This window comes from Benincasa hispida, chromosome 5, assembly GCF_027475165.1.
Source record: "Benincasa hispida cultivar pf3 chromosome 5, pf3_genome.v1.1, whole genome shotgun sequence".
Lineage (NCBI taxonomy): Eukaryota > Viridiplantae > Streptophyta > Magnoliopsida > Cucurbitales > Cucurbitaceae > Benincasa > Benincasa hispida.
Genome location: NC_143482.1, coordinates 47,186,010 through 47,197,443, shown reverse-complemented (window position 1 = coordinate 47,197,443; position 11,434 = coordinate 47,186,010). Strand labels below are relative to the sequence as shown.

At 34.6% G+C, this 11,434-nt stretch overlaps 1 pseudogene across 1 annotated transcript; it reads left to right on the top strand.

The window, feature by feature from the left end:
- Window positions 1-782: 782 nt before the first annotated feature.
- On the top strand, window positions 783-2,869 carry LOC120078715 (protein JINGUBANG pseudogene; annotated as a pseudogene). The gene has a single exon (XR_016529854.1). The product of XR_016529854.1 is annotated as a protein JINGUBANG pseudogene (transcript).
- The last annotated feature ends 8,565 nt before the right edge of the window (window positions 2,870-11,434 follow it).

The following is an 11,434-nucleotide window of genomic DNA, read 5'->3' as shown; positions in this document are numbered from 1 at the left end:
TGTAAAAATTTGTGAATCATCTATAGATGATAATTTGTATTTCATCCACTAAATTATGTATTAACCTTTTTTTAAAAAATAAGATCATCTATTATATAGCAAGGGAATTATTTTTCTTTTCAATTTTCATGGAGGGGAGGAGTATTTTTGCTCGAATGGTAACATATTGTTAAAAAGAAAAAATAGTAATTTTTCAAAGTCAATTCCAATATTCTAAAAACAAAAATGTTTTAATTCAAAAGTACAAACTCGTTTTCATTTTGCTATAACATAAATTTCTTTAATCTAAAACTCATCACATTCAAACAAAGCCGCCTAATCAAGCACTAAAAAGAATTAATATTCAATTATTACCAATTTTGATTAAATTCCAAAATTGACCATTGAAATCTCCCCTGACCCGACTGACCCGACCCGGATATCCATAAACAGAAGGATGGAAACAGCCCACTCGATCTAAAACGACGCCGTATTCCTATATACGGAATTTCGAAAGTCAAAAGTCAAACCCAATCTGAAAACGTTTGTTTCTCTTTCGATTCCAATCCCCCCCTGAATTAGCGTGTGAAGTTTAAACGCCGCATTTAAAAATAAAGAAATATTAAAATTAAAATTGTGGTCCTTTTCCGTCTCACCAAATTCATCTACCATGTTACCGGTACCCCCGGTTTCCCGGTTTCCTTCAGATAATTATTTCTCTCTCTACCACGTGGCAACCTCCCATTCCTTCTTCTCTCTCTAATATTTTTTTCCTATATAATCTCCACCTCCCCGCTCCTGAAATTGATAAAAAAACATTCACTTTTTTTTTTAAAAAAAAAAACCCAAAAATTGTTTTCATTCGTTACAATACAATTTCGTTAAATTCTCTGAAGAATTTTCAAACGATTTCTTGTGATTTTTGATGAGAGAGGATCGAGGTGGAGGAGTCATGGTGATGGAGCGGCGTAATGGATTGAATCGAAAGCGATTTGGAGCTTATTTGCAGTCCGATCCGGCGATTTTTGCTGGTGATGATAACGATTTCTCTCCCCGGCATAGCAATGCATCTGCTGCGACTAGTCCGGTGTATAACTACGACAAATCGCCGGCGAGTGGTGACGCTTCACCGTATTTGATGTCGCCGTGGAATCAGTCTGCTTCGCCGTATTCGAAATCTCCGTGGATCGTTCGATCGGGGATGAATCTGTACGACGATGAATTTTATGCTCAGAATGGACTCATCGGCTCTCTGGTGCGAGAGGAAGGTCATGTGTATTCGTTGGCAGTGGCAGGGGATTTGTTGTATACTGGATCGGATAGCAAGAACATTCGTGTGTGGAAGAATTTGAAGGAGTTCACTGGATTTAAATCAAACAGTGGATTAGTGAAGTCCATAATCTTGTGTGGAGATAGGATTTTCACAGGACATCAAGACGGAAAGATTCGTATCTGGAAAGTTTCGTCGAAGAATCCGAAATCTCATAGCCGAATCGGAAGCTTACCGACGTTGAAGGAATTCGTCAAAAGCTCAATGAATCCGAGAAATTACGTGAAAGTCCGGCGCAACCGCAACGTCCTCCGTATAAAGCATTTCGACGCCATTTCCTCGATGAGCCTAAACGAGGAGTTAGGGCTTTTATACTCCGGATCTTGGGATAAAACCATGAAGGTCTGGCGAATCGCAGATTCGAAATGCCTCGAATCAATCACCGCTCACGACGACGCCGTGAACGCCGTCGCATCAGGATTAGAAAGCCTTGTGTTCACCGGATCCGCTGACGGAACAGTGAAGGTCTGGCGGAGGGAGTTACAGGGAAAAGGCACAAAGCATTTTCTGGTTCAGGTGTTGCTGAAGCAAGAAAATGCCATAACGGCGTTGGTTGTGAACCTGTCATCGGCGGTCTTGTACTGCGGTTCATCAGACGGAGTAGTGAATTATTGGGAGAGCGAGAAGCATTTATCACACGGCGGAGTCCTCCGCGGCCATAAACTAGCTGTACTGTGCTTAGCGACGGCCGGAAACTTGGTGTTCAGTGGATCAGCGGACAAAAACATATGCGTGTGGCGGAGGGAAGAGAACACCGGATCTCACACGTGTCTGTCTGTTCTGACCGGCCACTCAGGACCGGTTAAATGCTTAGCCGTTAAGGAAGATGAAGAAGAATCGCCATCGTCACCGGAAGAGGAAAGCAATGTGAAAAAGCTATACGGAAGCTATAGCAACCGGCGGTGGATTGTGTACAGTGGTAGCCTGGATCGGTCGGTGAAGGTGTGGCGCGTGGCGGAAAACGCGCCGGAGCTGTTGAAACTCCGGGACGCGGATAGACCGTACAACAAGAAGTAGTGAACGCAAAAAAGGTGAAGAAGTACAGGCCGTTTCATTTTGCATGGCGTTTGGGGCAGTTGAAAGAGATCCGATTCCCTACGGAAGGGTCTACAGAACTCAATACAACCAAACCAATGAAATGACGCCACGTGCATTAGCACGAATATGACTGGGACGGGTGTAAATACAGAGGAAGATAAGGAAGGAAAACGAAAAAAATGTGCTTGGAATGCAAATAGAGAGTTGTTTAGGGGGGGTGACGGTTTGTGAATACCGAATTTTTCTGGTATGAAAATGGAAGTTTTTTCTTAAAAAAATGGTTTGTCATTTCAAGAACTTTGAATTTGGGAATTTTCAAGCCGACATGAAAATTAATTTTCCTGTGTCGTGTTGTTTTGATGTTTTGGAAAATTAGAGAGGGGGTTGCTTTGTTGCAGCTTTGGATTTAAGATTCTGTGTTTGGTGTGTGTTGTTTCTTTTTTTTCTTTTGTATAAAGATATGGTCATAGAAATGTTTTGTAGCTTATCCCTAAAGTAATATAAAGGTGTAATATTCTCTCACTTTTTATAATTTTTACCTTATTTTTCTGCACATTGTTACACTTTACTATTAGTGTTTTATTTATCTTTTTTTGGTCATCTTAACGTGAGATATAAATATACATACTTCAATGGGAAAGGAATATTAACTCATTAGTTGTATGTTATAATAATTATTTTTTTTTAAAAAAAAGTTCTCGTATTTAATCATAATGTTCGAATGGTTTGTTTCTCAACTATAAAAAGTGTACAATAAATTTATGAATTTTTAATTTGATCAATAAATCTTTAAATTTTTAATGTTGTGTTTAATTGAATACAAATTCAAAGTTAGTTCTTTGTTTAAAAAATACTCATGAATTTTCAAATGTTTCATTGATATTTTTAAACTTTAGAAAAAAAAATTCTTACCAAATTATTTTAGGATTTCTTCCACGGTTATGTATCCTTAATGGAGTAAGGAACCCCTATTTAGATGAAAAATGAAGGAAGGAGCAGGAAAAAATTTCTCATGAGCTATATAAGGATAAGAGCATTCCCTGTTCGCCAATCTAATTATCTTTTTATTATTTTTTAATCCTATATATATGTATAATGTATGAATGGTTAATTAAATAACTTTTTATGACATTTTATTTTATATCATTTTCAGAGGTTTAAGATTTTTTTTAATGAGAAATTACCCATGTGTAACGAGGATTGATAGTTGAGCATTAACTATTTGATTGAAAACTTTTTTAAAACATAATTTAATTGTTAAAGAGATTAAATAAAGAATAAATTCTCGTGGAGAATTCCATCTCCGCAAATTTTAAATGGAAAATTTTGTGAGTACGAGGAATCAAATGAGGAGTAAAACCAAGAAGTCATCCTCTTCCCCCCCCCAAAAAAAAAGCCATTGCAACAAATTTGGTAATGCATATGTTTTTTTTTTTTTTGGCAAATGTATTGTAATTAAAGTGTAGGTGGGAGAATTGGACCTCTAACATCGACATGTTTTGTTTCTTTTGTCTCCTATTAGTTGTCAAAATTATGACCCAAAATTTGAACATGTTTCAAAATATATTAATTAAACATTCAACTACTAATGTACAACCCTTGTTAAAACATTCAAGTCCAAAAGCCTCTTGATGATATTCAATTATTCGCTCCTTTCTTCTTGCTATAGGATATACTTTGATTGTAGGTAGTTTTAGAGATTGAAAAATGGATGAGAAATATGAGTAAAAGGAATATTGAAGAAGAGAGAGAAAAAAAGGAGAGAAAATAGTGATATGTTAGGCCAAATCGAAACATAAGAGAGGAAATGATTGAGGGAGATAATGGGGTATAGATAAATGTCTTTCATCCATATATTAACCACAAAGATATTTAAAAATTTTTTTTTGAAAGGTTAAGGGTACTAATGCACATTTTAAAAGTTTATGAGTAATTTTTAAACGAGATATGACCTCCATGTCCATAATACTAACAATAAGGGTATATTTGAACTGTTTTTTTTTAAGTGTATATAAGGGTAACTTTTAAAAGTTGAGAGATATTTTTGAAACAAACTACTAGTTATTTTTATCTAAAAACTAACCATTAATGGTAACTTTATTTAATGAAGCTATTGAAAGTTAGAGACATTTTCAATAATTTAGCATTTTTTAACCTGCATAAAAAAGATACTCTGTATTTCCATGGGAAATTGCCAAAGATGGTCCAAACACCAAGAGTTAAAAATATTTAGGATAGTTTTAAAATTTAAAGACTAATAGGATTCTTGAGGTTATGAAATGACTAGTTTGCCCTTCAATGTAAAAACTCTCGTCATTAATTTCTAAAGCTCCAAATTCTTCATTCAAGTCTAATATCTCTCGATCACTCTCAAACTCTAATATCACTCTCCATATTCCATTCTTCAAATTTTATTGTTAGGATTTACATTTTTACTAAAGATTTCGAGTTTTCTTACTTTTTTTCAACAATTGTTTGACAACCACATTTTTCCATTGTTTTTTTCTACAACTTATAGAGTAGACTTTTTTCCCTTATTTTTATATTGTGGATTATATTAGTCTGTGTGTTTGGAGTAAGACTATTTTAGTTTATATTATAATAGTTTATGTGTTTGGGTGCAAACTAAAATAGTCTTAGTTATAATAATATGTATTTGGAGCACCGACTATTTTATTATGGATTAAATAGTTTGTGGTTAGGACGCAAGTTCTTTTATTCTTGATTTAGGTCTTTTCTAGTATTCTTTTATTACACCATTAGTGGTATCTTAAATATCATATTTTGTCGACACATAAATTAACCAAACTTATTTCATAATTTTTTCATATCTAAATTGATTGAAAAGTATATTTGTAATATTTTTTGAAGACACTCAAACTTAAACAATTATTAAAATTGGGCCTCAAAGTTGCAAATTTATAAAAGTTTGGCCTATAAATTTTTAGTTAGTTACATAATTGTTAAAATGGTTTTTTATTAAAATATTTGATTGTATCAGAGTTTAATTTTCTTACGTAGAACTAGATAAATTTTTAAAAAAATATTTATTTTCCTACATTTTTTCCGTTATTTTCTAGTGTTCATACACCACTTTTGAGGCTCAATCTTAACACTTACGGGCAATAAATTTGAGGATTTATTGATTTTTATAAGAACTACACTGCCAACAAAATATATATATATATAGTATGTGTTTGCACGAGATTTCAAGAGAAATTTATTTCGTGGAACTTGAACTTTGTATTTGTATTAATTTTGTAGAAAGTGAGTATAAGGTTGATCTTCTTGGAAGATCGATCTTTGGGTTTATTGATCTTCTTGGACGATCGGCTTTTGGGCTTGTTGACCTTCTTGGACGACCAGCCTTTGGGCTTGTTGATCTTCTTTGATGATCGGCCTTTGGGCTTACTGATCTTCTTGGATGACTAGTGCTTGCACGAGGCTTCTGAAGAATCTTGTTTCGTGTAGTTGAACTTGAGTTAGTGTTGATGTTGATGTTGATGTTGATGCGATATGGTTTGATCTCTAGTACTTGATCCTTGATTCTCTTTGTCGAATACGTACACTTGATTTGAGGAAGCGAAGTGCATGATGATCTTGGAGTTGAAGTCTTGGAAAATGCTTATATCTCCAAAGGACTTTAATCTTCAAACATGGTCAGAATGCTTGTATCTTCAAAGGACTTCGGTCTTTATAACTTTGATATGTCTTATGATCTTTAGAGCTTTAATATCTTCTGATAGCTTTGATATGTCTTCTAATCTTTAGAGCTTTAGTGTCTTCTGATCTTCAAAGCCTTGAAGGAGTTATGTTCTTTAGATCCTTGTAGACTTCAAAGAGATTTTGCCTTCAATTCCTCCTCCCAAGAGATAATTCCTCTATTTATAGAGAATTCTCTTGGGCCTTACATTGGCTTGGGCCAAATTGAGTTTGAGTCTTTCTTTTTTCTTTTTTTTTTTAAGAAAAATCTTTATTTGTTTCAAATTTTATTTTTTCTTCCAGAGAACTAGAGAAAATGATTTCTTTTCTTATATTTTTTATTTATTATTTTCTATTGTTCGTACATTGGTATTAAGGCCAATTTTAACGATTACAATTTAAAAGTTTGGGAATTTGTTATATTTCATTGATTTTGTTTTCTTAAGAACTAAACTGCCGGGGGGGACAAATACTTTTTTTATTCTATAGGTTTTGGGTCTAGTTAATTAAATTGGTCTCAAAAAGATTTTTGATACACAAATTTGTTTGATTTGCTATATTCAAAGTGTTTCTATTAATGTCACATTACAATAAAAGAATGCTATTAAAAACTATAAATTGGTCACTAGAGGTAACCGTCAGAGTCTGCCATGGAAGGGATTCGTTGGAGCTAGTTGTCAGAGGTGGTCATCACTGAAATTGGGGTCAGAGGTGGCCTTTGCTGGAGTTAGCTACCGTGAGTTGATCGCATAGAGTGGACGATGGAGATGACCGCCACGGAGAGATAGTTGTTGGAGCTAATTCGTCGCCAAAATTGGGTATCGGAGGTGGTTTTCACTGGAGTTGATCACCAAAGTGATTGTCAGATGTAGTCATTGGAATTGGTTGTAGGAGTGGTCGACGGACTTAGTTGCATAGGTGGTTACTAGAGATGACCATCAGAGTTGGTTGCCGGAGGCAGACGTTACTAGAATTGGATGTTAGAAGTGGTATTTATTGGAGCTGACTGCCAAAGTGATCACCGAGGATGGTCATAAGAGGTTGTTGGCTTTTGATCCTTAATCTCAAATTAATTAGTTAATTAATATTTTGATGATAACAAACATGTTTTTATTCACTAACAATTTTGGTGTTTTGAAGTGTCCATGTGTAGAGCTCGGAACAACGATTCCAATATAATTTGAATCAATCAAATCGAAGCTCCAACAAAGAAGATATAAGTGAAACAAGCTTAATGGAAAAATATCAAATGTCGTGACGTAGTGACTTACAGTGTGTTTGGAATACATTTTTAAGTATTTAATTTAAAAATAAGTCATTTTGGAAGAAGTTTGAGTGTTTGACAACCATTCAAAATAGTTTTTCAGGTGTATCTTAATAAGTTTTTATCAAAAGTGTTTAAATAAAAATGAGTTTTTTGAAAAATATTTTTTTCTCAAATCAATCCAAACAAATCCTTAATCATCAAATTCGATTCACTTAGAAGGTAACATATGGAGCATTGGAAGAATGACACATGAGTTTTTAGTTGAGTTTTAAAAGAAAATGTTTTAAAAAAAATATTATTATATTATATTATGTTTGTGCCTAAGGACTCATTGTTAAAAAAAACAAAAAAAGAAAAGGAAAGAAGGAAAATGTACATAATGCACAATATATTATTTGGAACCATGAGGAAAAAGAGGGAAAATAGGATGTGTTAAAAAATAAATGTTTGCAGCATTTTAAAGATTGCCACGGTTGATTTGCATGATTGAAATACTAAAAAAAAAAAATTTTAAAAAAAAAACATTTTGATTTTATTTAAAGTTTAGTGGATTTTCTTTAATGAGTAATAATAATAATTAATTTTGTTAATGAAAATATAGAACTAAGCAGCCTTGGATGTTCTGATGACTTGTAGAAAAATATAAGTTATTTTACCTTTTAATTTAGAATAATTAGGAAAATTAAGAGAAAAATGCATTAACTTGACAAGGAATTCATGTAAATAATCATATCTTGCGATCATATGCTTAAAAAACTAATAATCCTTGAAAAGTGTAAAATTTGTCATTTTTGGATGCAGGATTTAGATGAATTGAAGAGAAAAACCAACCAAAGAAACGAGCTGAATCTGTGATTGCATGGAAGGAATCAACTCGACGACCAACTTTACAACACATAGTACCACGCGATGAGATGAAATACGAAAAAAAGTAAATGACAAATGCGTGGGAATCAACAGAATAAGTTGGTAGCTGATGTGAGACGTTCGTAGCAGGGTCAATGAATCTCTGATACGAAGCAGGCGGCATAGAAGGGAATGGAATTTAATGCGAGATGTTAGCATAATCATTAGAAGGACCTTCAAAGAATTGATCAAGATATAGGGATTTTCATCATCGAAAGAGGTCGAAACTCTATCAAACTTCCACCCCAAATCCACCATAGCCACCACTTCTTTGAGCTTTTCTTTGAAGGATTCTAAGTGAGAGCTTAAACTTCTTCTCTAAAAAAGGAGTGGGAGACTTTAACACCATTGCAACCTAAGTGAAGCAACTACCACTGGAGTTAAATGGAGCAAGAGATTAAACAATAAGTTATAGCCAAACTATGACCAAACTCCTCTCGGGCCAAGAGAGGGTGCGACGCCACATTGTTCGAGCCTCGGAATCAACTCTCAAGAGATCAATTTATTTACATACCCCAACAACAGGGAATGAGTGAATTATGTTTTGTGTAGCTGTGTTTTCAGCTCCTCAATAAGACAAATCCCCAAAATGGTAGTCATATTGAGTTGGCGAACTGACCACTCTCACTCATACAAATCAAAGGACTGCCTTCATAGGCAAGAGTTCATAATTCACTTAGGATTCAGGCCATGTCATCTATGGTCATCTTGGTAAAATGTAAGTCTTTACTATTAACGGCATTATTGTTCATTCAATTCGTGATGCGAGCTTAGGAGTGTATTGTATGAGAAAATTGGAAAAAGAGTGCAAATGTGAGTGATGCGTTGATGATACGTTAGTGATGCATGAAGGGACGCGTGACACTCCTCTTTATGCATTCAATTTTTCCTGAATCAGATCCAAGTATAAATCCAATTTAGGTTCCTGGTAAGTCCAGGGTCGAACTTAGGGATTTAGATTAAAGCTAATGTAGAGCTTGCATTATAGCTAATGTAGAAGTATCCTAAATGAATGCGGAATGAGTTATCTACACTAAGTTTGTTGTGTGCGTGCAAGAAGGTACAAAAAGGTCAAGTAAAAAACAGGGGGTTGTGTGAAAATGGTGTTCAGTGCAAGGGATATGCGTCGAGCTAAGTGAAATGTACACGAACAAGAATGTGATGCGGATGGAAATGACTTGTTTATCTCTGTTTTGGCGTTAGATTTCTACTTATTTTCTATTCAACACTTCTCAATGTGAATGCCATACAATTTCCTATCTCTAGGATGTATGCGTTAGTCACAGAATGCAATAACATACTAGTATGTCTATCTCTAGATGTACCAAGTGTTTCTAACTTAATGTTTGCTTGCTTATTCTGTCGAATAATTCAAGCTAAAGTAGCTTTTACCAAGTGATTCAGTTGGCTTAGGCGTTTAGAAATGGACTTTGCATGAAGTTATAGATGCATCTAACGTAAATCAAGAAATAAACAATAGCAAAGTGTAGTAGATCAAATATGTGAATTCATAAAGAAACCGATTGTCTTTACAAGATCAATACTCAATCAAATGAGATGAAGAGAATTAGAATTGGGATAAAAAGAAAAGAGTCAAGCCGCAGAGTACAATCTTTTGTCCTCTTTGACTCAATTTAAATTCGTATACAACCAACTTGTAGAAGAAATGGTAGAAAATTCTCTCTCAAGCTAAGCTTTCTCCACTCCTTGATCGACGGTGGGGGTGGATCTCTTCCTTCTTGTGTTCTTGTCACAGCAGCACAATTTCAAGTCTCTAAATTTCAAAATTATACAAAATGAGCTAATTCTTCATCTGGTGGGATTTCTTCTATTTATAGACGTTATTCTTCATCAGTTTGATGATAAAGCAGCATTAAATTCCATACCCTGGTCAACCACTTGACACTCAGACACTTTTCAGACGTCGCCAACTGCAGATGCCCATGCTTGCAAGTGGTGATTTGACACAAACAGCCTGAATCAATGAATATTTCTTGTGTTGAAACCCTTCCGACGCATGCCTATGCGTTGACGTTGTATGCGACACTTAGAATCTTTGTTGAAATCCTGCAATATTATGCGTTAGTGACGCAACTTTTCAGTAATAAACACTTTTTTGTATGAGTTTGGTAGTGTTTGAGTAATTTCATGCATTTTCTCTAAGAATGATGAGATTTTATCATTAAAAACCCTAATTGTTCCAACTTTTGAGACATAATAACTTGTATTTCTACAAGTTATCAGTTATATAATGAGACTATGCATTTCGTGGTCTGGTCGTATATAAACTCTTTGTATAGGATACCTCCGCTCACATGTTTCCACATGAATGATCAGGATCAAATCATTTGTAGTAGTTTACAACACTTTGTAATAACTACGAAGAAGGTTGTATTAGTAGTGTCGCTAGGATAAGGTATCTAGCTTTATCCATCTACTACAAACCATTTAGGTTATCATTTAAACATGATCCACCTGTATGTCTCTAAAGACATGTTTAAATTACATAAAATAACCTAGGATATTTATTTAATGGATTGAGTGTATGCTCATAAAATAAAAATTATTTTAATAATAAAAATTTGGTTGTACAAAGTTTACAAACTACGAGAATACAAGAGAGATTTAGGACACCAATCCCAAAAAAGGTATAACGCCTTAGCGTTGCTGTACAAAATGCTTATGTATAACGTCAAATTTGCACCGAAATTCTCTGTTCTTCATCTTGATCCTTAGCAACACTTGCCAAAATCAAGACTCGGACTTACAAACTTGTTGAGGATAAGTTGGTTTGTTGATATGCGTCAATGGTCATGTGATGATTATGCGATGGTCTGAAGAATATGCATCATGCGTTAAACGTGTATGCAATGATCATGCGTTCCTGTCACAAGTTTTCTTGCTCTCTTGCCAAGTATAACAAGATTGCAAGTTTCTCGGGATGATCCGAAGTTGAACACGGGGACTTGCAACTAAAAGATGATTGTAAAGTAATGTGTTTGAGGCGGAGAATAAAAATAAAAAGAAAGAAGTTGATTAACATGCGTTACTTCTACTCCTAGCTAAACAGACTGAACAACTAAAGTTTGACTGTGAGAATCGGTAGAGATGCAACAACTGTTAACGCGTAATAAGATGTATGGAGAAGTAGAGTTGGGGAGGAGATCTCATCAAGTCCTTAAGTTTGGTCGCAAGGGTAATCCCAGCTCGTC